Here is a 25920-nt window from a genome sequence, read left to right as displayed (position 1 = left end):
GCAGACCCTGCCACCTGGAAGGGCATCAGGCATTGATGTACACCCTGCAAGTGACAGTAATCCATCCAAGAGCTGTGATTACCTGCTCCACACCTTCTTGCCTTTTAGGACTCTGCTTCTTTGCTGGATTTACAAGACTTCAAACAGGCAGTGCTTTATCAAACTCAGGCTTGGACCAGTGCCACTTTTCCATTTTAACCAGCTGTTCCAGGTTCAAGGATACAATTATCGCACTGTAAAGAGTTATGACGTGCTAACTGAGCCATGGTTACTATATTTTTTAGTGCTAGATGTTCCTCACAAATGTAATATATTCACCTATTTTTTTTCTCATTAAGATACACTTGCCCGTGTTTATGTCTTTAAGCCCATATAAGCCTAAGAATGAAGACCAAGTTTAAGGGTGATGTGAAAGGGAATCTCTCAGCATACTGTGTAGTCACTGGTGCCTATAGAAAAAAAAGTTGTAATGATGACATTGATACCATATCCCATATCTGTGATAAAACCAGGATCACCCATGAGCCCCGTAAGTCAGCAGTTTGCAGGAAAAGAAATAGTAAACCCACTTCTTCTAAGTGGGTTTTTGTAACTTGGAGGTTCAGGTTCAGCAGCAGTGTGTGCCTCTCACAAAGATACTGTGTCAGATTATGCCAGTTCTGAATTTGTTCCTGCAGTTGGCTTTTGTGACCACACTGATAAATACGAGATGAGCAACAATTGCAGGGAATATTGTGGTTGCCTCTGCCAGCACCCTGGGGCTTTACTACAAGGTGGTTATTGATCCCAGTAGATAACAGCCTTACAAACATCCTTTAAAAACCAATAGTATCTCCCACAGTTGATGGGGCTCTAAATTAATGATTATTTTCATAACTTTGGAATTGGCTCTAGTTTACTGTCTCTTTTTTTTTTTTTTTTTTTTTAGGAGAAAATAATCACATTCTTATGTTTTGTTGATGGGAGTGAATTCCAGGGCTTATTTAAATGAAACACATCCTTACAGTCTTTGCTGAATCAAAGTTTACAGCTCTCCCAATGTGGGGTTTTTTTGCCTTTTTTTATTCCTATTCACCTTTTAGTTACAAGATCCTCAGGGCAGAGATTGCTTGATATGAGTTTCAGCTGTGAGACTGAGAGTGTTGTGATGCCAACAGGATACAGCCTTGCGATAAGGCACAGCTCCATGTGATGTGATACGTGCTGCCGGTGTTTGATGCATTTGATCCTAAACCATGCAAAACAAGCAGAACATTGCATTCCTTTACCTTCTATTCACGTATTTCACCACAAGAGTTGTTATATGGCCACTCGGCAGTGGGTGTGAAAGATTGACATCTACGATAGTGGAGCCAAACCCTGACTGGAGATAATTATGTAGAATGTATCTCATCCTCCCTGGGGTCACTCTTCTACCAAGCGCTTTTACTCAACATGCCAGTTTTTTGGGGGGAGATAAACTCGCTTGAACATGCCTCCTTAGTTGCCAAACTGTTAACATTGAATAGAGGTGGCTGCTCATTTCCTCTCCTACCTGTTACTTTCTGTGCTTTTGACAATGAGCAGAAATATATGCTTCATGCTTCTAAAACTGCAGTTAAGATGTTCCCATTGACTCATAACCTGAAAATACCAGGGCAAAGAGATCAGCCATTAAAGCATGGTTTGGAAAGCAGAGATTCCAAATCCAGTCTGCCGTCTCCAGTATTTGTTGGTTGACTAGGAGACCAAGGGAGTAATGATAAAGCCCCTTCTTTGGGCTTGCCCCCATGATACAGTCCATACAGGGCACTAAAGTACATATTCAGAACCCTCCAATAAAGGGGTGATATTCATCTCGATATTTTCACTGTAGTTATCTACAGCTATGCCCCAGGCTCATTTTAGAGCCAATGGTGAGAAAATGGCAGTGCCGAAGAGGGATTTGTCTGACCTATTTTAAACATCAGTTTTAGGATGAAATTAATCATGTTCCAGCAGTTCCCGTTGATGTTCTCTGTTATAAGCAGTCTTGAACTTCCCGGAGGCAGAAACCCACCAGCAGTACCTGCTTCAGTTGTTGTGGTCCCTTCTCTCAGATGTAGGCTGTGTTCATATGTAGTAGCATGTGAGGTGCAACAGATGACGTGATTAGGCTGGGCAAAAGTAAGGATATTCAGTGTTACTGAAAAACAAGGAGGGCAGCTAAGATCATCTGTTCCTCTTAGGATTTTTGGCTTTGTCTTTCAACTGCTTTGTTTATTAATTGACCAAGTAGAGCAGCAGAAGACATCTTGGCTTTACTATCCCAGCTGGTGAGCTGGCCAGAGCAAAGCAGAAAACAGGTCTTCCGCCTACAGAGGACCCCCCCTAAGACTGCCTAAAGCTGCATGGACCAACTGTTCTGTATTAAGATGATTTGACACAATTTGTTCTGTTGCCCATCTTACAGAGAAGAGCAGCCTTCTTCCAGAGTCTAGGCTGAAAAACATCTGAATTGTCTAGAAGTGGGAAAAAAAAAACCGAACATGGAAGTAGATAAACAATCTTTTTTTTTATATATCAGATGAAAGACATATGATGAAACTTCCTGTGAACTCACCCAAACCTTGACATGCTCCAGTCACCAGAGGTGAAAATGGGAATGTAGAAACTGTGGTGTGAAATTGTAGGACCCTGTTTGTTCTGCAGCCTATGCCTGCAAAGCATCTTGACGTATATCTGAAGTACCGATTTGGCATAGACTCCTAGGAAAGCACATTTCAGTTACTGCATTTCATTCATTTTTATGCCTTTCTCATGCAGATGCAGCTGAACTATACCACTGATTCATGTACACACCTCTTTTCCATATAGATGATGACTGCATCAAAGAAGCCAGCACTCTGAAATAGCACACAGTGAAATACCACAGCAATTCTCATTTAAAGTCTATAGTGGTAGAGCAATTTCCAAAAATGAAGGGCAAAGTTCCTAATCCATAGCAGCTTTTTGCTAGAGAGATGTGGGAGAGAAGAAACAGGATGCATCCTGCATGAATCATCACTGTAACCACCCTGGATACATTAGCTGAAATTATGACAAACACCAAAAATGATTAAAACTTCAAAATGTCTGGTGGAAGGCGTTGCCTAAAGGACTGGCTATTGTGAGACAGTGCCACAGTCTTCCCATTTATTTTAAAGAATCAAGGGCTAAAACGGTCAAGCTTTCAAGGATAAATAATTAATTTTAAAAAATTATGTGACAGCCCATCACAGAGAGGGGTAAAGACATCCCCAAGGCCTTGGAACCTTGTCCCTCCCCAAAACAGGGTGACTGCAACAGCCCCTCTTCCTTTACGCTCACCCAGCTCATTGGTATTTGCATGATTGCTGCCTTTTTGTCCTGTGTTAGAGACACCAAATCCACCCCTCATCCCGTTACCATCAATCTGTGTAGATTTGTCCTCACCAAGGTGTTGAACCATGTCCTTTGTATGACACGGGCCCCAGGTTTGGGGCCAAACGATCTGTGTAACTGGTGCCCTTGACCTTCCACAAGAGCAATCCCTGAGATCCCAGTAGCTGGGAATTCTGCAGACTGGAAGGGTGTGAGAGACTCATGCTTTTGCAGGGTGATTCAGTAGGAAGGAGTGTGACTTTACTTGTCCTTCAGCATTTATCACTTCCAGTGTCCTTGCTCTGTATTTTACAAGCTTATTACATTCAGATTTGGCTCAGTTGTGTCCTGGCTGTCATGGACCCCAAATTGAAACACCTGCTCTACCCAAAGGCCAGTCCTGGTTCTGTTGGGCTGTCCTTGGCAGCTGGCTCCTGCAGGCTCCTGGAGAGAAGCAATCTCCTAAGCTGCTGCTTTCCTTTGCTGACTATCTGTGAATATCTGCTGCAGATCCCCTCCTCCTCCAGTTCTCTGCTCAGGCTCCTGCATTTCCTGTCCTTGGACATTTTCACCATCCACATCCATGGTATCAAGTGCTCCTCTTGCAGTCATTCAGCCCCATGAGATCCCTCTGCAGTTATGGTGTGCAGTCACTATGCTGCCCTCCATTTGCTGTGTCCTAGCCTGGGTTTCTGCACATTCCCATGCTTGTCCGTGAGGGAGAGATTTGAGATTCACAGTTCTCAATGAAGAAAGCATTACCATGGTGCCCCTGGATCAGAAATCCTGGGAAATGAGAGCCAAGAACATCTCTTCAGTGCAGGAAACTGCCCCGGAACCAGACAGAAGAAAAGCTGGGCTAGGTAACACATCGCAGGCTCACTGTGAAGTTGAGGTATAAGTATGGGCATGTATCACTCACCTCTGTGCCCACTTAACAGCTGAGTCTTTTCCCACACCATTTTTTTTGCCAGCAGTCCTCACCGATGGAGAAGTGACAGAAGGAGAGATGAAAATGTGCCTCCCAGAAGGGTCTGTTTCTTCTTGGGCAGCCATCATTATCTGGAGATAACAAGATGTTTCCTCTGCAGTTTACAGAGGCTGAGAGAGGCTCAGGCAGGGAAGCTCAAAACTAAATTACCAGCCGGGTCATTTCCATTTCACACTGTCAGAGCTCAAGCAGAAGGAGTAGAAGGACTGTTTGTTGTTTTTTCCTTCCCAGCTCAACAGGCACACTGACACTACTGCAGCCTGGAAACCATGTCAGATGCTGGTTGCTCTATCTGGGAGTGAAACAGTCTAAATCTTTACACAAATTTAAAGATAAAGACCTCCTCTCAACAGGGTGGTTTCTGTATAAACCAGCACAGGGTTGCAAAGTCTGGGAGTGTGGGCATGAATTTATTAGGGAGAAAGAATGGGGATGAGGAGATCCTAGAAACAAAGACTGGAAAGGATGTGGAGAGACCAGGTAGTCTCTTCACCATCTACATGTTTTTCTTTTGGGCTCTGCTCCATTGCAGGCCCTCCCACATTCAGGGGTGTTCATCTGGGAAGGCTGGATACCCACTCCTCGCTATTTTTAAAGATGAATGTTAATATGTTTAATTGCCAGTACTGTAGGAAGGGAGCCAGGTCTAAAAAATATCTACTAAGAAACTGCCAAGAAACAGTGCTAAACAGAATCTAGGAAAAAAGCCAGGCGCAAAGATTTATGATCTTTATCTCTGCAATAGTGACTTCACAGTGGTCAACTGAGGAGCAGAACAAAGGTCATCGGTTTCGTATCAGCTAGAGTTTGTGAAATCCTCTGTTTCCTTTAGTGATCTTGCCAGGCAGCTCTCACACAGAAGACCCTATATAGATGAATGCAAAAACCTGGCAGTCCAGAGGGACCCACTTGCCCCCATTCTTTGCTCAAGACCAAAGAACTGGAATTCTAAATCAGAAGCCTCCCTAGCGCTGATTGAAGCCCAACCCAGATCCTCATCCAGGGAAGAAGCCTGTTTCACCTCCTTTATTACATGAGTTATCCATATGAATGATCCAGTAAACTTTTGTGTTACTAAACCCACTTTGATTAACATCAACAGTCGTGACAGGCTATCTAAGTAAGAATTTTGTTTGCACAAATCCAAGAGCCAACCTCATCTTAGGTTTCGTTCCTTCCAGCAGGCTGGGGACAAGAAAGGGACCCATGAAACCTCTGAAAATAAATTAAAGGAAAAGAGCATCTTTTTTTTAATTATTTCCTGGTAGAAAGAATTCTAGGCAAAATATACACAGTTTGCTTCTTGACACTGCTGCCAAGATTCCCCACTTTATAGCAAGGATCAGATTTCAGAATATTTCCAAACCAGCCCCCATAAAATTAATTGAGTATCCAAGAATCTTGGCTTTGGATGTCATTTGTTTTTAAGGTAAATTTCTGGTCCCAGTGACTGCAGATAAAACCCTTGAAAACATGATCTCTAAGAGCCTTAATGACTCAGAGGGTGGTATTCAGTTGCCTACGCAAGGGAGCCTGGTGCCATCTGAGATGCCCTTGTATATCTGAGACATCCCACAGTGTTGGCAAAGCGACATAGAGCCGAGGCAAGATGAGCACTCCTCAGAAGCAAGAGGTGGAATCTGGGGCTGGATAACCTATAGCATCTAACTTGGCTCTAGGAAACTATGTTTAGACAGCTGAATCAAGCCCTAATGCATACATATAAAACATATATAATCAAATCAATCAGACACTCAATCAATCACATGAGAGATTTCCAAATCTTCAGATTTCATGTAAGTTCTGGAGTTAATTTAAGCAGTATTTCAATGCTCAAGACCAAGTTAGAAACACACTGTTCACTTCACTGACACTTCTAACCATACTGAAGCATTCATCTGGCTCAGGCTGTCTGCTCCCTACCCTTTCTGCTAAAGTCCTCTTCTCCATCCTCTGTTCCTTCTGCAGTGCTACCACAGCCATGGGAGGTGTAGTTCCTTGCCTGATCTCCAGGCTGAAAGAGAAACAGCAGAGGTTCGGCTTTTTTTTCCAAATGAAAGGTATGCAAAAGGCAGGAAGCAAAGACTTTCCATGGGGTGAAGGGGAAAGAGCTGTGACATGGTTTAGGGAGCCCTGAGGGGTAATAGAAGAGGCTGGCACATGAACCATGACGAGCTCTGGGGCAGCTTTACCTCAGAAAGTCAGCACCTTCATGGAAAAGCAGGATATTTTTAGTTTACCCAGTGTATTTAAATCATCATGGAGTACATTAAAATTATAGTAATTATCCCACCTTCTCATGTGGGATTCTGGGAGGTGGTGGATTGGTGGATTGTGTGCTGGTGGAGTCATCTTCAGCGAGGTCCTTCTGCAAAACAGAATTATTTTGTTTCAACATTTTACAGCTGCAGCATTCCTGGCTCATTAATACTTGATAGTTGAATACTGAGATCTGTTCACATCACACCCTTCTATCCCCAGTGGCCACCTCTCGTAGCACCCCAGAGCTGAGACAACCACTGTGATACAAACTCCTTCAAACCTAAACTGCACTTACACACTCCTGGACTTGTGACCTTACACATGCAGGTGAGGCTGATATTTTCTTCATGTCAATACCTAACCTCTGATTCATTTATGCTTTCCCGTGCACAGCTTCATTGTGGGGCAATGCAGGGAAACCCTACATCCCCCAGCCACTGCTCTTGTCTTGCTGCCCAGTACAGGCATGAGAAGGGGGTTTATTTCACTGCAGCAGCACTGCTGAAAAAGAGCTGTTAAAAAAGGCAACTTTTTACACATACACAAAAAAAGGCACATTCTTTTTCAGATCAGAAACTTCATGTTTCTGATTGCAAATAAAAAATGTGAGAGGGGAGACTGAACGGAACAATCTTTTTTCCTGACAAAGAAACCATTTCTCTTATAAATTAGGTCATCATCCAATTCTGGGTTATCTCTGTCTTTAACCTCACTTTCTAAAGATGGTGCTTCTGATCTCAAGATAAGGTCTCTTCCCCCCTGTTTCTTGTCATCAAAATGCATCTGAACATCTGAAAAAATGATTTCTGCTTCTTGATGCATCAAGAAGATCCATCAACCTGGACAAGTCCCCAGAATCCCTGCTGCCGCTGGAGTGATATGTTTCTGTCAAGCCTGTAAGTGTTCCCCCCGCCCAGAGTGACTTTGGAGGTCCCCCCAGCTCCATGTCACCTTGGAGGTCCCAAACAACTATGGTAACAGGCTCTCTGAAGCCGTGTGGGTGTGATTCCTCCGCAGGAAGCCCAGGCAAGCCAAACGCTTGCAAGAATTAAGGAACATGGATCCTTTGATGGAAGTAAGCTATTCCCATCCTGGCTGCCCACACTTGGAGCATCATAGCAAACTGCTGGGAGGGGATCTGGGCTATCGCCTTGTCCCAAGACAGGACCCACGTACAGACAGGCTTCAAACACTGCCCCCTTCTTTCCTCCACCTCAGATGGAGAAGTACCCATCACCCCCCTCTGCACGTGGGAAATCTTGCCAGAATCTAGACATTCCCCTGCCTCACACCCATGTTCTCTGGCCTCTTCCCAACTCTTCCAGCAGCATGTTCCTGATTATTTACTCTCTTTAAACGCTGCAGAAAAATGCTGCTCTTCCTGAATACTAAGTATGGAAGAAAAAAAAAAAACAAAACATAAAAAAGCACATTCTCTTCCTGGACCGTGTTTGTTCTCTTTAAGTTCGCTGTTACTGCTGAAAGCTTATTTCGACTCTTGGAGATATTTGATCCAAGTGACCTCTGATGTTTGGGACTCTGATACAGACTCACACTGAGTTCGTTCTTGCACAGGTCTTATATATCTATCCATCCATCTATCGATACATAAAACTATCTTCCTCTTTCTCTCTCATTCCAGTGCTATCTGATCAGTTCTTGGCATTCCTTACGCTTCTTTCATTGAATTAGTATCTTTTCCCCAAGGATGTTTTCTTCCTCTCACAGATTTTCTTTTCACACCCTCTCATTTGCCTCTCCATTTTGCCTTCTCTGGACCCTCTCCCCTTCTCTCCATGCTGCCAGTTTACAGTTGTGTTACGTATTCAGCATAACATATATATATATTTAAATGGGATGATTTCCACTAACGTAAACAGTCTGACCCATTAATTTCAATAGTGGAGCTGACAGCTCAGGCCTGGAGTCTCATTGCCTGGTGACACACGAGTACAGCTGCTTGAACTTGACGGGTAACTGTTTCCAGCGCCTAGCTGCACATCTGCAGGAGGAAGGAAATACTTTCCATAATGCTGGAAAAAATAAAGCTGCCTAGATTTCCCTCCCCCCCACCCCCAGATGATGATATTCATCATTCAAATGCTTCAGCTGAGTGGGTGTTTAATTCAGAGTTTGCAGGGGGACATTTATGGTGTGTTACTAGCTTTGCTGCTGATCCTTTGTTCCAACTGCTGTGGTGTTGCCTTTACCAAGGTTTTCTCCTAAACCCCTCCGAGCACCTGCTGTACATCCATCAGCACCGAGTACCGTGATGTCTTTAGGACCAGTTGCTAAATTAAAACTGAGAGTGATGTGTCTCCTCAGTGAGGTTGCCTATTGACAAGTTATAGCACAGGGCAATGAGAAGCAGGAATGAGCAGGATTTCTTCGAGATGGATCTAGCATGACCTTGAACCGCCCATGCCAAGAATGAGCCGGGAAAATGTGTGGTTAACACCATAAACTCCTCCAGGTTTGCTTCCTCAAATTAACTCAAGTGTTCTCACCCACCTCATCATTAGCTACCCAGAAAGACTGAGATACCTTTGGAAACGCTGTGTGCTGCAGTCTGTTGGCAAGCTATGCTCCTGTGTGTCACCCTGAGTATGATCTTCACCTGGCAGCTGGACAAAAGGAGGAAATGAACCCTGAATGCCACTCGTGGGACACAGCCATGGGGGATAAATCTGAGTGAGTGTAGAAGGAAAGGAAGTGTCATGGAAGCAGGGCTGTTATTTTTAGTGGGACAGCAAGAGAAACCAAGTCTCTGCTGGACTACATGCTACTGTCCCCCTGAGTATACACTGCAATTTTCAATCTCTAATGTTGTTTTTTTCTCTTTCTGAGCAAATATCAGGTGCTGGGGATATTGACCTGTTGCTCCTTATAGAATTCTTGCCACAGCATGCACCAGCTTTGCCTGGAAATGGAGAATGAATACAGGCCTAATCATGTCAAAAAGTGTATTAACTCCTAGCAACTTAAGGTGAGATACTTGAGAGCTTTGGGCTGGTTTTGGAGGGAAATCAGCTACATAAAGGAAAAGGAAATAGCTCCCAGTGAAGTCTAAGCCATGTGGCTGGACTTCGATGATGATGCCTAGACCACTACTAAGGAAATCTATAGAGAAAAGTCACCCAGTCTGCTGGACTACCAATATCTCTCTAGCAAAGATCTTGGAAAGCACAATTTTTACACTCTTAAAGGTGCTAAAGGAGAGCAGGCTCAATCACAGACCTTATTTCCGAACACAGGCTGAAGAAGTGTAAGGATATGAGCAACTGTTGAAGTTGGCCCTGCTTTGAGCAAAGGGGTGGATTGGATTATCTCCAAAGGTCCCTTCCAACTGCCTTTTTTCTGTGATTCTGTGGTTCTGTGATATCGTTTGCTGTATCTAGGTGGGAGTTGAATTCTGGAGCTGCTGAATTGCAGTAGGCTACAAAGTTTTGACCTTTAGGTCAGAGAGCTTGTGAGATATCTCACCAATTCATTATCATGCCAGGCTCTAGTCCCCTCTCCTCAAAGGGCCTGTTGAAGGTGGGAATCCATACAAATCAAGTTTGGCAGTGCCATGTACCATAGACACTTGGAGCTTCTTTTTCCTAAAAAGAGACAAATATGATCTGGATTAAAAAAATAAGACCTTCTTTCTGAAGTCTGTTGAAAAGGCAGCAGCTAGCAACATCATTCTGTAACTGATTAACCAAACTCAAAGAACCATTCAACTGATCCAGAGTACATATTTGCATTCAATAATATGGTCATTTATTGTACCTTGTGACCTACTGAATCGTAAGGCTTTTCCCTTCCCTGTATTTCACTGAATTTCCTTTCAACAAATTAGGTGTCTCCAGGCCCATTTTACACAAACATCAATGCTGAGCCAAGTGCTGAATTAAGAGCTTTAAGGGTGTATGACCAAGCATCCCTTCCTTCTTGTTCTCTTTCACAGTAGGATTTTAGATGGTTTTTGTATGTGATCGTGTGTCACGACTGGTTTAGGGATGACCTGATGGAACACCAACCTGTAGTGGCATTGAACTGAACCCACATTGGGAACTCTGCTGACTAGATGGAGATTACAGCAGGTAGCTGACTGAATCCTAGGTCTAGTCCCAGGAGGAGGAGACCAAGTACTGTTACAAAAGCCTGCTCAGCCATGTCTATTAACACAACCTTTACAATCATCTTTAAAGATCTTGCTTTTTCTGGGTGGCTTCTTGCACAAATGTAGCACCGCCTGGATGTGCTGACATAGAACACCCTTATATTTGCAGTCCCCAGGAGTCCACTTCCATGATTTTGGAGCTAACTGATAACAAACAGGAGCCTGTCTTCTCCTCTGAGCTTCTTCTTCTCCACCCACAAGTGCTGCCAGTCTATCTCCCTGCTGCAGTGCTTCTCCCAGAAGACAGGATGATGCTTATCTGATTGTCTAAAATAGTTCAGACAAGATCAGATGACTCATGCTGCAGAAATGACCCATCCTCTCCATAAAGGGACCATTCCATAATCAGTCCTTTAGGAGACAACCATGATGTGGATATCTAAAAGCTAGTGAGATGAACCCTAGTCCAAGAAATACAGACAGACTACTTCTAGCACCCAGGAGATGAGAATGGCCACATTCTTTCACATCCTCACTTTCAACAAATTTGAACTCTGCTTTTTGCAGAGTAATAAAATAAATGAATAGCCGCTCTCTTGCCTGTCTCTGATTTTCAATAGGGCTCTGAAAGACACAGCAGAGAAGGATTTGGGCTGCCTTAAATCATGAATCACATGGTAAATTATTTATTTGCCCATTTATATCCTGTAATAAAAAAATGCACAAACAAAACCTTCCTCTTAATTTATGTACGTAGTTTATACAATCCCCAGTTGAGTTTGTTTAGACCATACAGGGTGTCTGAACCATTCACAAATGCTTGGAGAACCTCAGTGCAGAGACAAGTACTGATGCCCTGTTACTGCGGAGGGGGAGCTGAGGCACACTCGGACCCAACCACTTGCCAGGGTCGCAGTCAGAGCAGGATTTCAGGTTCAGAGGAGAAAACTTGGAAAGATCTTCAGAGGATTTGAGCTTTGAAAGACCAAAGTCCAGGGGCCGTGCCCTGCCTTGCATGTTATTTGTTTTTTCCATCTCATATATCCTCCTTTTGTCCAGACAGAGAGTTCCTTGGGTCAAGAGAAGTTTCTCCTTACAAACTTGCACTCAGCACAGGATAATGGGTTCTTTCCCTTAAGTAATAGTCACCTTTACAGCTTCCTTCCTAACCTAAATGCTATATCTGAGTGGAAGAAAATGTACCCATAGGTTTCCTGCACTTTGGCACTGATTGTGAACTGAGACAACCTGGGATGCAACCAGTGAGTGATAGATTTTACCATGATGTGTAGGGTGAGCTGGACAGAGATGATATTGAAAATGGGAATTGCCCATGAGTCTCCCAGGGTAAATTTGACCCAGAATTAATATAATTTGCAGAGGCCACCTTGGTCTGGAAAAGCAGACTGGAAGTTTTACTAGTCATCCTTGTCCAGCTGGCCAGCTGGCAGATGGATTATGTGCATCAGATGTGTCAGTGCCATGAACAAATGTTGCAGCTGAACTTCTCTCTTAATCACCTAATATGAGCTATCAGGATATGCAGCTGAGACTGGGAGCTGAGCTGCACATGAGGAAGGACTGGAATCAGCTTTCCAAGCTGAAAGGAGGATAAAACAGTGTTCTGGTGAGAGATGATATTAAAAAGCAGATCCAAGGGGAGAGTCAGTCTGTTGATAGTCAATCTACTCATTGTGCTCTGAATGCTTTCCAGAACACCTGACAGTATGTGATGTTTTTGCCCTCACAACTCACTATGGGGGGTCACAGGCAAGGAGCCAAGGCACAGTGACTGTCTTCCTCAGACCTACCATCACCCATGTTTCGCCAGCTCAAACCTGACCTTTTCTTCCCTTTAAGTCAGCTATCGCTATAGATCCACAGAGTGATGGGGAGACAACAAACCTCATAGCTTTACCAAGGAGAAATGGTAGGAGTACATTCTTTTGTCCCTGGTTGCTGGTACCTGAAATGCCGCATCCACTAGAAACATGCAACTCCTGATGAAATCTGAAGGAGAATTGACCTGAAGGTTAAATGTGCTGACCTTTATTTATTTTGTTTACCTGTACTTCTTCCTGAGTAAAAAGAACTTCCTGATGATTTTCAGCAATGCATTTCGTTTGCTTCCCATTTTCTTCATCTCAATTGTGTATTGACTTTTGTCACTGTACATACAAGAAAATGAGCAACACCTTGATATGTCCATCCTGGTGCTTTACAGATTTCCAAGAAAGTTTCTGAAGAAATTGGGAAGGATTCCTGAGGCTTGTTTCAAAACCTGACTGAATATGGAAAGTACTTGCAGCTTGCAGTAAGACCAGGAAGCAAACAGCATAGCCTAATTTATATACGAATTTCCAGTGCTGTGTTTTTGATAAACCAGCTAGCTCAACAGAGCTAAGTGCTCAGAAAACCTCTAAAGGATGAACTCTGACTGGCAACCAAGGACTTCAGTCTTCCACCAAGACCATCTCTGGAGTAAATAACTTATTTCAATGAATGCTCCTGAAGTTCAGTCTCAACTTTACGAGTCACCTCAGTGAAGGCCAAAGCTTAAAGCTACCCAAAAAGCTTTAATCAGTACCTGGCTCCACACTGCAAGATCATACAACTGATCTTTCCAATTATTTGAGCTGTTTGTGTCCTTGCTCTGCATTGATGTCCAGCACAGTGGGGTTCAGCTCTTAGACACCGAGTTCTTCAAACTTAGGTTAACATTAGAAGTCACAGTAGTGTTAATGTCTGCTGTTAAAACTTTGCCAAGAAACAAAAACAAGCATGACAACAAATTCAGGTCTGACACGATTGTCTGAAATTTTCTCTAAGATCACCGCATCCCTGCCAGACATTGCCACTTCTGTGTTTTGTTCCTTGGCCGCCATTCATTCCACATGTAATTCCAGGAGGGAGATGTTAGTCGACAGACTAAAAGGAAAGCATAAGAAAGCAGTGTGGCTGCATGCAGGAGCAGAGTGCATCTTTGCTATGGGACAGTGCAGTTATTGCAAAATGCCGTCATCAGTCTGAGAGAAGCAACCAAGAGCAGGGCAGTGCTTTCTTCCTAAGGAGTATGGTTGCTTTGCCTAAGTCCTCACTGGTAGTGACCTGGGCTGGAATTTTGCCTGTGGACTCACAGGGTCACAAGGGAACAATTTGGTTGCCTAAATATAGGTGGTTTCTGCCATGTGAGATGACCCAGAGTATCCAAGTCATCCACATGCACCTGGCAGACACCAGACCCGGATGACACTGGGTTTACAGGTGACCCATGCCTTCCTGGTTCTGTAGCAAGATGCCAAGTGTGACATGACATCAAAAATGTCATTATCTTTTATGTTAGGCAACTGAATCACACTTCAATGGCTGGTCACCTGCATCACACCTAACCACTGCAAACTATCAACATTTCCATTGACTGTCTTAGCTGCTGAGACAACTTGCTCACGTGAATAGACCCATATGCAAGGACCTAAATTCAGGTGTTTAATTTGGCCACTGCATTGCAATCATGGGGTTCCATGTGTAGTTATTTCTCAATCTGCAAAGGTGATGATTGGACCCAGGGAAGTGTGGGGCTTGTTATTACTATTATGCATGGGAATCTTTGCTGAGAAGACTGGGGTTCTCTGGTGCAAAGCAGACCTTGGCAGTCTCCAGTTACAGGAAGCATTTTCACATGCCTGTGCTAGGAAGCATCTCATTTGGTTTATCTCCCTTGCAGATGTCTACCTGTAAGCTTGTCAGCCTGGACATTGTTTTTTGCAAATCCATCTAAACAGCCCAGGCAATGAGACTAGCACAGTATTCATCCTGCATCTGGCACCTAAAAGAGAGCAGATGAATCATGTCTTAAAAGCACCTGTTTCAGTTCAAAGACAAACATTTGTACTGGAGCCATCTGAAGCGAGGTGAGCCGGATGACACCTCTGATTTCTGAACCACCCCTACCTTTACATGTGCAAATAAGTAAGGCAAGGCTGCAAGCACAGCTCAGGAGGGATCCACTGAATGGGCACTGGAGCCCAGAGGACTGCTGTGGGTGGGAGTGAGCCCATCTGAACAGCTTGCTGTCATCTGGAAGCCAGGCTTAGAATGAGAACCAGATGGTAAGATGTGAGACCTTGATTAATAATAATATGAAGGCCTACTCTGTACAGAAGGCTTCCCATCAGCAGATCTCAGCATGCCTCATGGTCACCAGTGTCTGAGAAGTTACCTGTGATCACTTTGCAGATGAACAAGTCTCTGGAGTCCAAAGCCAAAATTGGCACCACATGTGTCTGTGGAGTAGCCCAGACTCCAACCAGCCTTCAAATGAATAATTTTGGAGTCATATCTGGAGGTTGTCTGGATGCAAATTCAAAGTCAGGTCTGGGACATGACTGTTCACATAGGGATAGCCCGAAGCACAATTGACACGCCAAGAACAGCTTCATGCAGGGTTTCTCTCCCATGCCAAGCTCCTAGCCTTTGCCCTGCCTCCAGTGTCAGGACCTGTCCTGCCGTTCCTTTTCTGCCTGTTCTCCACCCTCCTTTCACTGCAATGCTCACTGCATGACTGGGGACTCAGGTCGAAAAGGGATGGCATTTCTTCTTGGAGAGCAGGCTCTCCTTGGGTTGATCTGCTGTTTCTGAACTTCACCTTCTCACAGTGAGACACATAAAACTTTAGCACATCAGATGAAAAGAATCATTTAAAACCATCACAACCTGGGGGCCTTCACATATTCCAAAGCAGCTCTAGCCCAGGCTGCCTTGCCACACGTGTTTCCCCTGTAGCCCAGCATTTCAGATGCGTTTCCAACCAGCAAGAAGCCATGGCTGCAACAGCAGAACTAAAGCTCATTGCACAACTGCTGCAGCTGCATAGGCTCCCACAGCCAAGCACACGTGCAAAGGTCCTGTTGCACACCCAGCATTCAGCCAAGGAAGGCACCCAGCAGCTCCAAGCTGGAGCTATGCAGCCAAGAGATCTGTCCAAGCCTGCTGAAAACCTGGCACAGTGGATGCAATACAGCAAAATGCTTTTCATCTGCTCCTTCATGCTTATCGATCAGAATATTAATAAAAACTTGTTCAAAGCTCCCTTGGCTTCCGAGATTATTTGGGAATAGTCCAACCCTCCAGCCCCAGCCATGCTTGTAATGAGGGGACTCAGGGATCAAAAGCACTTTAAAATGGCCTTGCTAATCAATCATCAACAATTGGTTAAATTAAGCCCTGCAGTCTTTCCTTTGCAAGCAAGGGATCTGCCGGACATGTCTTTAATGAGCAGATTCCTATCCCTGTAATATTCCTTAATACCTTTCTAGAGGAAATGAACCACAGGGAGACTTTGTTGGTGGAATGAGAGGAATGTAGATAACTGCTGGCCTCTGGTTTCTCACACATTGGGTTGAGAAACTCCTGCTGTACAAGGGATGTTGGGCACGGCAGGGCAATTTCCTTCCAAAGATCCTGATAAGACTCCTGATAACTCCTTTGGCCAGTGCCATTGCCAAAAGCACGCGTTTGCTTTCCTCCTCACTGCCAAAAGCAGGCATTTGCTTTCCTCCTCATTGCCAAGCTAAGCCCTATCCTTATTCATCTCTTCTGAGGATCGAGTCCATCTGTGCTTTCAGAGATCATGTGCATCTGTGGTGAGGGCTTGTTTCCTAAAGGCCATCAGGAAGATGAGCATGCTACTCCCAAAGTAATGGTCCCAGAAGCAGATTCCTGTTAATTATTAAAGTGCAAAAGGCAATGCAAATATCACAGGAAAGTAAAGGAGCTTGGCTCATTTTGGGACTTTATTGGGACTATTGGAATTTGTTTTTTCCATAGTATGAGGCATGGCTCATTTTCTACGTCCCTCTGGGAGGCCTTTAATGAATCCCCTTGGGACCTGGGACAAGGGAGATGCCCTCTGTGTGTCTTCCTCTCTTCCTGTGGCACACTGTACTTGTGGTCTTTCATTGTAGGTCTTAAGTGTGTTAGAAGGTCTTAGCAAGAGTTTTGTGGCCTGTAGTAAGTCTTGGCTATGGGATAATGGGTTCTGTGCCCAGAGATAACTGTCACACCACTGTATCCCAACTTAAAAATCAAGATGCCAGCACTTCTTGGCAGCTTTCAAAATACAGAGAACTTCTAAGCCTCGTAATTGTACCAGTCCGAAAATTATACCTGTGTACAAATGGACAGGGCTTATGAGGAGATGAACACTGCAGCTCTGCTAAATTCAGGTGGCTTTAGAAGCGAATAATTTGAATGCTTTGGGCGCTCCCTAGAAGATCACGAAATTATATGAATAAAACTATGTTGTTACCACATATTAGGATTACACTGCTCTAAACATAGTGAGAAGAGACTCAGACCTGGAGGTGCATTATAGAGATGCTCCTCAGCTGGATGGTATGCACAGTGTAGGCAAAGGATTTCAGGGAGATTTAATTTTGCCAAAGGGAGACCAGCTTGACAGTGTTTTACCTCTTAAGTGCAATTGCATAGCAATTAGCACATCCAACATTTAGCAACCTGCTTTCCCCTTGGGAGCGCGGGTGGGAGGAGGAGCAAATCTGAGTCGAAATGAAGAGTCTGGGCACTGCCAGGATCACAAACACACGAGACCTGCTCTGTTCACCTCTCTTGAAGCCTCCATGGCACACGTTCCTCCACACAGACACCTAAAATAAAAGGGGATTTATGAGATATTGTCCACAGGCAGCAAAAGCCGCTATCGATTACTGTAAGGCTCTTAAACGAGAGTAATTCACAACCCTCTGCAATTCTGAAGGTAAGCTCTAATTTAGTATCATTATGTCTTCATGCCCCCACACATTCCACTGTCTCATTCACTGAGCTTTTATTGGGCTCTGGATAATTTATGGCTAGATATGCTGACTTTTATCTGACCTATTTTTAGCTATTCTTGCTTTTTGAATATTTTTTTTCCTGCCATCACAACTGGCATTTAAAGTAAAGAGGGTTTCTTTAAAAAAATACCATAAAGTCCCACCCAGCTTTAACCTTTATTTCTTCTCTTTTATGTGCTGGAGAATGCATTTGTTATTACCACAGCCTTTTGAGGACAGGAGTTCATGATAAAAACACTTCCCCTGGATTTCGTTTCTTTCCTTTTTGTTTCCAAAGCGTATGACTTTGACCCAGAACCTCCACCAATGACCCTGCCTGGTTGCACAGCTGCTGAGTACTTCCAGCTCACTCCAGTTTCCATCTGTAACTGAAGTCCAGAAACTTTGGAAGCCTTTTCCTACCAGGATTCAAGTGTCCTCAGTTCTCAGCAGCTTCAAAGGAGGTTGTTGGTGGACACTGCTCATCTTCGGATCCCAGAGTTTTCAAAGCATTTTGGTGCAAAGAGAAAAACAGGGAGAGCTTTAACGTGGGGACTATTTTTGTGTATGTTTTTTTAAAGAATGTTTCTTTTCTAATAATATAAATTCAAATAATATTTTGTGTTCATAGTTTAATTCCATATTCATATATATTCTATATATTTTATTATAATAGAATACATACTGTATATGCCATGCACATCGTACATAATTTTATTTACAACTGAAGTGTTATTACTTAAAAGTTTTATATTTTTAATGTTTCAGACATTGGAATTATTTATTGGAAACCACAGGAGAAATGCAAGAAAGCTTTCAGACCTAGAAGGCCGAAGATGTCCTTGTGCCCTTGAGCCTTTGTTTGCTTTTTCCAGTAGTAACAGTTGATCTGCCTTTAAAAAAAAGAGCTCAGACCCTCTAGCTAGCTATTTTTTGTGATGTTTGGGTTAGAAGTAAGGCCACAGTATGGTGTAAATCAATCCCATTGACTTCAAAGTTATTATTTCCTAAACTTCTTCCACTAAACAGTTTGGTCCATGAAATCTCTCTCAAGAAGAGATGTTTGGTCCTTTGCTCCCAGACTGTAGGTCTTGGGCAGTGCATCTCCATTATGTCACCTCTGCTCTCCAGGAATAAGCTGGGCATTTCTTGGGCTGGGATGTCCAGCCAGCAGCTAGCAGGGTTGGTAAGTGAAGAGGAGCGTGGTGACATTGCTGTGGCATTGGGGGAGCAAGCTCCGCTACTGCCCTAGGGAGTCCAAGGATGGGCACATAGAAAAGAGTAGTTTGGCATAAGGTAAGGGTACCTTCTAACCCCTGCAGTGACAGAGTTACACACTATGGCTGAAGATGGATGCTGTCTAGAAACACAAAATTTACCACAGGAGAGGGAGATTTTGCTGGGATCCAAATCATGTGCAAGGATTTGGCAGTTTTCACGGAACTCATCATGCAGACTTTCCAGTGTCTTGACTTGGTGCAGCTCTAGGCACTCAGAAACATTTTGTTTGGTTCAGGACTTTAGACTGGTTCCTCACTGCTCCCTTCTTCAGCTTTTCTGTTCGCTCCCCACCTTTGAAAATGGAGGCAAACCCCAAATTCTGGAATGCTTCACTTCAGCCCTCCCACGTTAACGCTCAAAAAGTTCTGCTATTCTGATGTTTTTCTGCTATATTTCAGACAAATGTCATTATGCTGATATTTCCCCCATACAACAATTCCAGTTTCTGGACATATTTTTAGACATATATTGTTCACATCTATTAGATCACTGCCATTTATTTTCCCCTCTGCATTTTTGGTAAAATTACCTTCTTTGATTTATAAATGTATATATAGCATGGTGTAGCACTGTAAATATTACTTGTAATTGACTGTGATATTGATATAAATATCATAGATCAATAGAAGGGTGTGAATTAGATACACAGAACATATGCAACTTCCAAAGTGTCAAAACCCTATCGCTTGACTATCCCCAGGTTTTTGGTGAGCCATGGCTTGAGACAGCCAGAGGTGGCTGCCCTGTGCCATACCCCTGGGTATGCCAAGTGTCCCGCGGGGATTCTTCATTCTTTCCAGCCCTGTGGAGGAAAACGATGGATGCTGCATTGATGTTTTGTATTAGAGCTGCACAGATTCACCAGCTGCATTCCCACACGTAACAATGATGACAGGGCCGCTAATGAGAACCAAGGATCACGAGGTAGATTTCCCCCCTCCTCAGCCAACATGAAAAATCATAAGACTGGATTTGGAAGAAACCACAGGGTTTTAGAAACCACGCCTGTTGGTTGTTTTCACAGATGAGTCTCCTTCAAGCAGCTTTCCCCACTCATGAGAAGATACAATTATTTTATTTTTAAGTTAAGAAGGAAAAAGTCCTTAAACTGCTGAATAGCCTCTGGGCCCCAGGAGCTGGGGCTTTTGAGCAGACACTACAAGGGGCATGGGTAGAAGGTAAGTTATGTAGAACATACCATGTGTTCAAGCAACACAGCAGGTCTCTCACCACTCTGCACATAAAATATAATAACAAAAAAAAATTATAAACACTGTAATCCCACAACACAGAAATATGAAGAGGAAAATATGTGGCAACTGCTTACTCTTGCATCTGCCTGCTTACTGTGTTTGCCTGCCTGCACGACACACTACACAGGCTATTCTATCAGGTCTGCATGCTCGACTGGCAGGCAAAATCTTGCCTAGCTGGAATATACAACAAAAGCACCATAAATAAATAATGCACTTTAAAAAAGAATATAGCCTCAAGCCATCTGATCCCATCTGATTAGAACAGCCAAATGATGCACTTAAAGGGGGGAAAAAAGGGGCATTTTGTTACTGGAGATAAAGGGGAGTTACTTGGGAGACCACGTTAGGGGAAGCTCCCTAGCAGTGGCTGCAATCGCTGCAATCTGTGCTCTGCAGAAAACTTATAGACCAATAAAAGGGAGTGGAAAAGTGGTGTGCACCTTACATCAACAGGATGTCTCTTTTAGGTTATATGGTGCTTTTCTGCTAGATTATACTGGCTGTTTTAGTACATATGCTCTTTGCCCTCTAGGTTATATGGAGGTGCAGGGGTGAGTGAAGCTGTTGCACTCCAGCATCACTCAGAGATGGCAGTTACCCTGAACACTAAAATTACACTAAAATTACAGTCATGGGTGGTACACCAGGTCCAGGCCTCCTACCTGCCCTGAAAGCACTTTTTTAGGTGCTCCAGTTGGCAGGGCAGGCTGGTAGCAGGTGCTGGCGTGGGGAAAATGGAGTGGTTTGGGTTCATGCCACATGCAAGAGGCAGGCTCACCCTCCATGTGCAGCCAGGCTGGGAGACTTGTGAGCAGCGTTTTACTGGAAATCAGCCCAGGTCAGATAGCATCAGGGGCAGGAGGAAGGTTAGACTGTCCTCATCACTGTGACAACTGTGCACGTGCTCCGCAGGGAGAGGAGGTCTACCCCCTCGCACCCTGTGCCAGCCTCTCTCAGTGGGGCTAACCACAGCCCATAAATTAACTGGATATTTTATTACTTTTTAATTAACAATGCACTTGTATACAATGTACTTAGATACCTAAAAACGGCATAAATAATGAATGCGAATGGCAGCAATTTATCAGTGCAGCAAGATTTAGCTGGATCAGTATTGATCCCTCTTTATAACTACATTTTCTTACAGGCAAAAGATAATATATTTCATACTCACAGAGTGGTTAATTACTGCTCAAAATAAATCAATACTAACCGGCCAAGCAATATAACCCATTAGTTGTTTTTAAAACAAATCAGTCAATATGATCTTCTCAGAACTGATTTTGAAGGGTTATTTACATTTCTAGGTGTTAGTAATTTGCGACAAAGACATCTTTGGCACTGAGAACAAGCACTTCATTAACTAATTCGGCTTACAAAGCAGCTCAGTGGCTGGTATAGTTCATTGAAAGTTCAGATTTAAGCTGACCAGAAATGCAATTCTTTTAAAATTTGAAGTGAATCAACCAATTAATAAGCAAAAAACTTGCTGAAGAAAGTATTTGTTTCAGCTGGGAACTGAGAGGTGTTTTTCAACTTTGAGAGATTTTAAGTACTTGTAAAAGATAAAATTGAGGCTATGTTAAAAACAAGAAAGTATTTGTGAGCTATTTTTGCTTGATTTTAGAACCCTGAAATGAAACTCTCCATTGGACATGATTCCTACAGGCTCTTTTATTTTTAATTATTTTTGGGCTATTCAGCAGAAGCTGATGCAAATCCACACGGCATTTCTGGATAGCTGAATTCCCTTTTTTTTTTTTTTTTTTTCTAAAAAAAGGTTTGGCTAAGAAAACCAGCACTGCAATTTAGATGTGCTTGAATAAGAGAGAGGAGAACCTTGTGTTCTTTCCTCCTAAAGTCTTCCCTTGCTTTGTGCTGAGGGTATTATTTAGGACATTGCTGTCCTATGGGAAAAATCTTAAACCAAGCTCAGGCCTTACTGAGCCCCTTTGCAAAGGGAGACTTTCTTTAAAGTGGCTGTAAAGCTCAGGAAAAGGATTGAATTGAAGGGGAGGAGAGGACAGACCCATCTCGCTGCAGAGCAACAGCAGAGCCATGTGCTCCTGTCACAGTTGGACTGCACCTCACGTAACACCAGGTACCTGAAAGCTGCCGTGTGCCTCTGACCCATTTGCCCCAGGCTCCCTTTGATCAGTGAAGTAAAATGAACACTTTTAGGAAGAGGTTTTTCTGCCCTAAATTGAGTGATAGATTTAGGCTGAAAAGAAACTCACCCTGGGCTCATTGACCATGGAGGCAGCCCAGTGTGATCAGTTTTGATGGTAATACCAGCACTTGACTGGGTGACCTCCACTAGTAACACTAATACCTTTGTTCCTGTTCAAGTTTGCTCCTGAATAGAAATGCCCATTCTAGTGCTTGGTTTTACCAGCGTGACTACTTGCACTGAGCTCAGCGGGTATCACATCTGAAAATAACTCATCCAACTTGAGCTGTCCACAGGAGTGAGAGATAGTGTTCATCACCTTCAGTGCCACCGCTTCTGCAGGTCAAGCATGCAGGCAGGCAGTGCTCTGCTTAATCTTGTCAAGCTTCCTGGAAATTTATGCTACTGCAGTGTAAAAGCCCATTTCTGCTGTCCCTTGAGGCATGAGGAATGACTGCATCGAGAAACCACAAACTGGGCTCTGCTCTTCCAGAAATATTTGGTTACTTCACACGAGGTGCCACAAAAAGCCTGGGGAGGAAAGGGATGGTTGTTCAGCATCTCATGTCAGCACTAGGGAAGGGTTTGTAGACAGAAGAGGAAACCCATAGCCAAACTGCAGGTAAGGCTATGTGCCTGGTCTGCTGTTCTCCATGCTTGGAACCAGGAGCAGCAGATGGAGCTGTTATTTGCAGCTCATCTCTTCTGCTCACTCAGGCCTTTTATCTGGGAATGCCTTCAGCAAGCTCCTAAGCTCTGGATGAGTTAGAGTCTATCAGCTAGAAAAACATCCAGACATGATTTAAAGGCTTCGCACACAGGTTCTAAAGAAGCACTTTCACTGGTTAATCACTTCTGCTGTTAAAAATTGTGCCTTATTTCTGCTTCCAATTTTTCTGGTGTTAGCTCTCATCCTCTAGTCACTGCCCCCACAAGGTTACAGAGCTACCTGTTCTCAAACATCTGCTCTGTACACAGACACTGCAGACATTAAATATTAAGATATTAAATGAATTCTAATTTTCTGTTGGATAAGTCTTGTGGACTGAACAACTTAATTCTTCACTCCTATTATGGAGCAGATGGCTGCTTACAGTCTCAGAGGCTTGGTTTTGGTTCTCTCCTATGGGCTAGATGCACATTTAGCACTCTTACAGGGTGCCAAATGGCTGGAGTACTCAGGTTTCTTATGTCAATGAAAATCTTGAACCCCAAGTAGGATGAAGGACACTTTGTTTTCACAGCCAACCAGAAACTTGAGGTTTTTCATTTGTAAAATTAGCAAAAGAAGCAAAAGGTCTCAGATTAGGAGCCGATTTCCAGCTTGCCCGTCTGAACTGGAGGATCCCAAGCACAGCAACCTTTGAGACCCACTATGATTTATATTCTTCTTCAGGTTTTACCCTGCAACCTCAGGACTAGATCATCCATAAACATCTTCTGTGGCACCATAACAGCCTGTTGATCCAGCCTTGATGGTGTATCCCAGGAACCCCCAAAATATGGGACAGCCCTTTCCACTGGTGTTGTGAAAGGGAAATGTGATATAGGTGGTTTGCAACCACAAAAAACACTCACGATGTGAAAGCAAGAACTGATGTGTAAAACCAGGCATGGAGCAAAACAGGTTGAAAACCCTGGCTTAACCTAAACTCACGGCAGAGGCAGATGTGTTTCTGTGCTGCACCTCCCCAAACTCTGCAGCAGATGGTTGAGAAGGTGCTGTCTGACTGCCCTTGGTTTGAGCAACCTCCCAGAGTGCTTTCCTCTGCAGTTCTCTGAATGGCTGCACAATGAGTTCTGCCATAGCAAGCGGTGGACTGGTAAACAGAGTGCTTGGACATTACCTAGTGGTGCCCCTGCGCATGTTCCAGGGTCCTGCTTTTTGTACAAATATCTTGTTTTCCTCAAATTTCTAAAGAGAAAATAAATACTTCAGCTTCTGTTTGCAGCTGTGGCTGAAGGGACACTCAAACCCTTCAGTCTTGGTTGCATCTCTGGGTTTTGTGCCCCTGCACTGTCCCTGGTAGTGTCCAGACAAGAAATTGAATTGCTCTTGTAAATTAGTTCTTGAAGCACAGGAGATAATGAGTGTCTTTGTGAACACAAATCTCAGACATGCCTCAAACATTTGTTTCAGGACAGAAAGGCTGTGCTGCTTGGGCAAGATTGAACCATCAGAGAAAATGTGAGTGCCCATGTCTCTGTGTGTGATGCTGTAGCTGGAAACTACATCGTATTGCCCCTCAAGAACACCCAAGGTTGATGAGGAAACCCAGGTGGGAGGGAATCTCCTCTCTGCACTGCAGGAGGAAAACCAAGGGCCAGGGAAAGAGATAGGATCAAAACAGTGGTGAGGATCCACCTGAGCATCCACTCCTGCAAAGATGGTCGTAAGGGGCTGACCCCAGATGCTGGGGCAAAACTGCCTGTCTGCATTTGAGAAGCAGCACCTCTGACCTGGCCAAAAAGGAACAAATGAATGAATAAAAGACTAACCCAGTCTGCATAGTCCTGGGACAGGATCACATCCAAAGCTCATCTCTTCCCAGACTGGGGTGCGAACTGAGATACAGGATTCTGGTTTGAGCTGCTCTCAAGCAGAGACGTCAGGCACACTGGCTAAAGGCTTTCATTTTTTACTGCAATGCCGCCGCCTGCCAAATCAGCTGAGCCGGGACAACAATCTATAATTGACTACAGAGGCATGAGGTTATAACGATTTACCCTTTTTCTGAAGCATGCACATAACCTCTGCCAATTAGCCAAAAGTTAGAAAGATTTTTATGACAGTACATCCAGAGGGAGGAGGCATTTGGGTGGGGTGAGGGGGGATTGTGACTGCAAATTACCATAGCCCGAATTGCAATCATAGGAGCTTGAGATCCAACGATGGAAAGAGAAAAGGGTACAGTGAATAGATTTGCTCACAAAAGAGCATGAAGCACACAGGTTCCCAGCTGGAAATGGGAGGCAGCCTGACACAGACTGGAGGTGGTGAATGGGGTTTTGCTGCTGGGTTGTAAGCATGGCGCTGCACCCCTTTCTTTACCATCACACAGCACCTACACAGGACATGTGTAGTTCATGGCAAACAGAAGCAGAGATAGTTACTGGAATCTGTGCTTTGCTATGGGAAGCCATGGGGCTGATGGCTGAGACTTGGGCCAGTGTCATGGCAAGCTCTGTGTTGAGACAAAACCAGCTGGCCTGAAGTAGCAGCTCCATCACAGCAGTAGCCAAACAGAGTTTCTTCTCCAGGGGACAACTGAATAACTCTTCTCCACACAACCTGAATAGGTGAAGTAGCCTGGAATGAGTATTCCCATGCTGAGCACAGATACAGGTCCAAGGAAATGACTTGCAAACACTAACTCTCATGCAGTTCCCTGTGACCTAGGGAGGAGACAAGGGTCCTTCTCCTCCTCCCATCCTTCCCGTTTCCCTCTCCCTCACTCGCTGCTCTGCTGCCCTACACCTTCCCTTATGGCTGCTGAACCCCACTATGAGTGGCTTTGGAGAGAAAACCAACTTCATCAGGAAATGCACAGGAATAGTTTTCTTCCAGCGTCCTGAGTTGAATAAGCTCATTCAAATCTCATGGAGTGGTTATGCCACAAAGGAAGGATCTGGGCTGCCTGTTGTGAACAATGGCAGAT

The sequence above is a fragment of the Psittacula echo genome, assembly GCF_963264785.1.
Source record: "Psittacula echo genome assembly, chromosome: 2".
In the NCBI taxonomy this organism is placed as follows: domain Eukaryota; kingdom Metazoa; phylum Chordata; class Aves; order Psittaciformes; family Psittacidae; genus Psittacula; species Psittacula echo.
Note: the sequence above shows the minus strand (reverse complement) of the source record.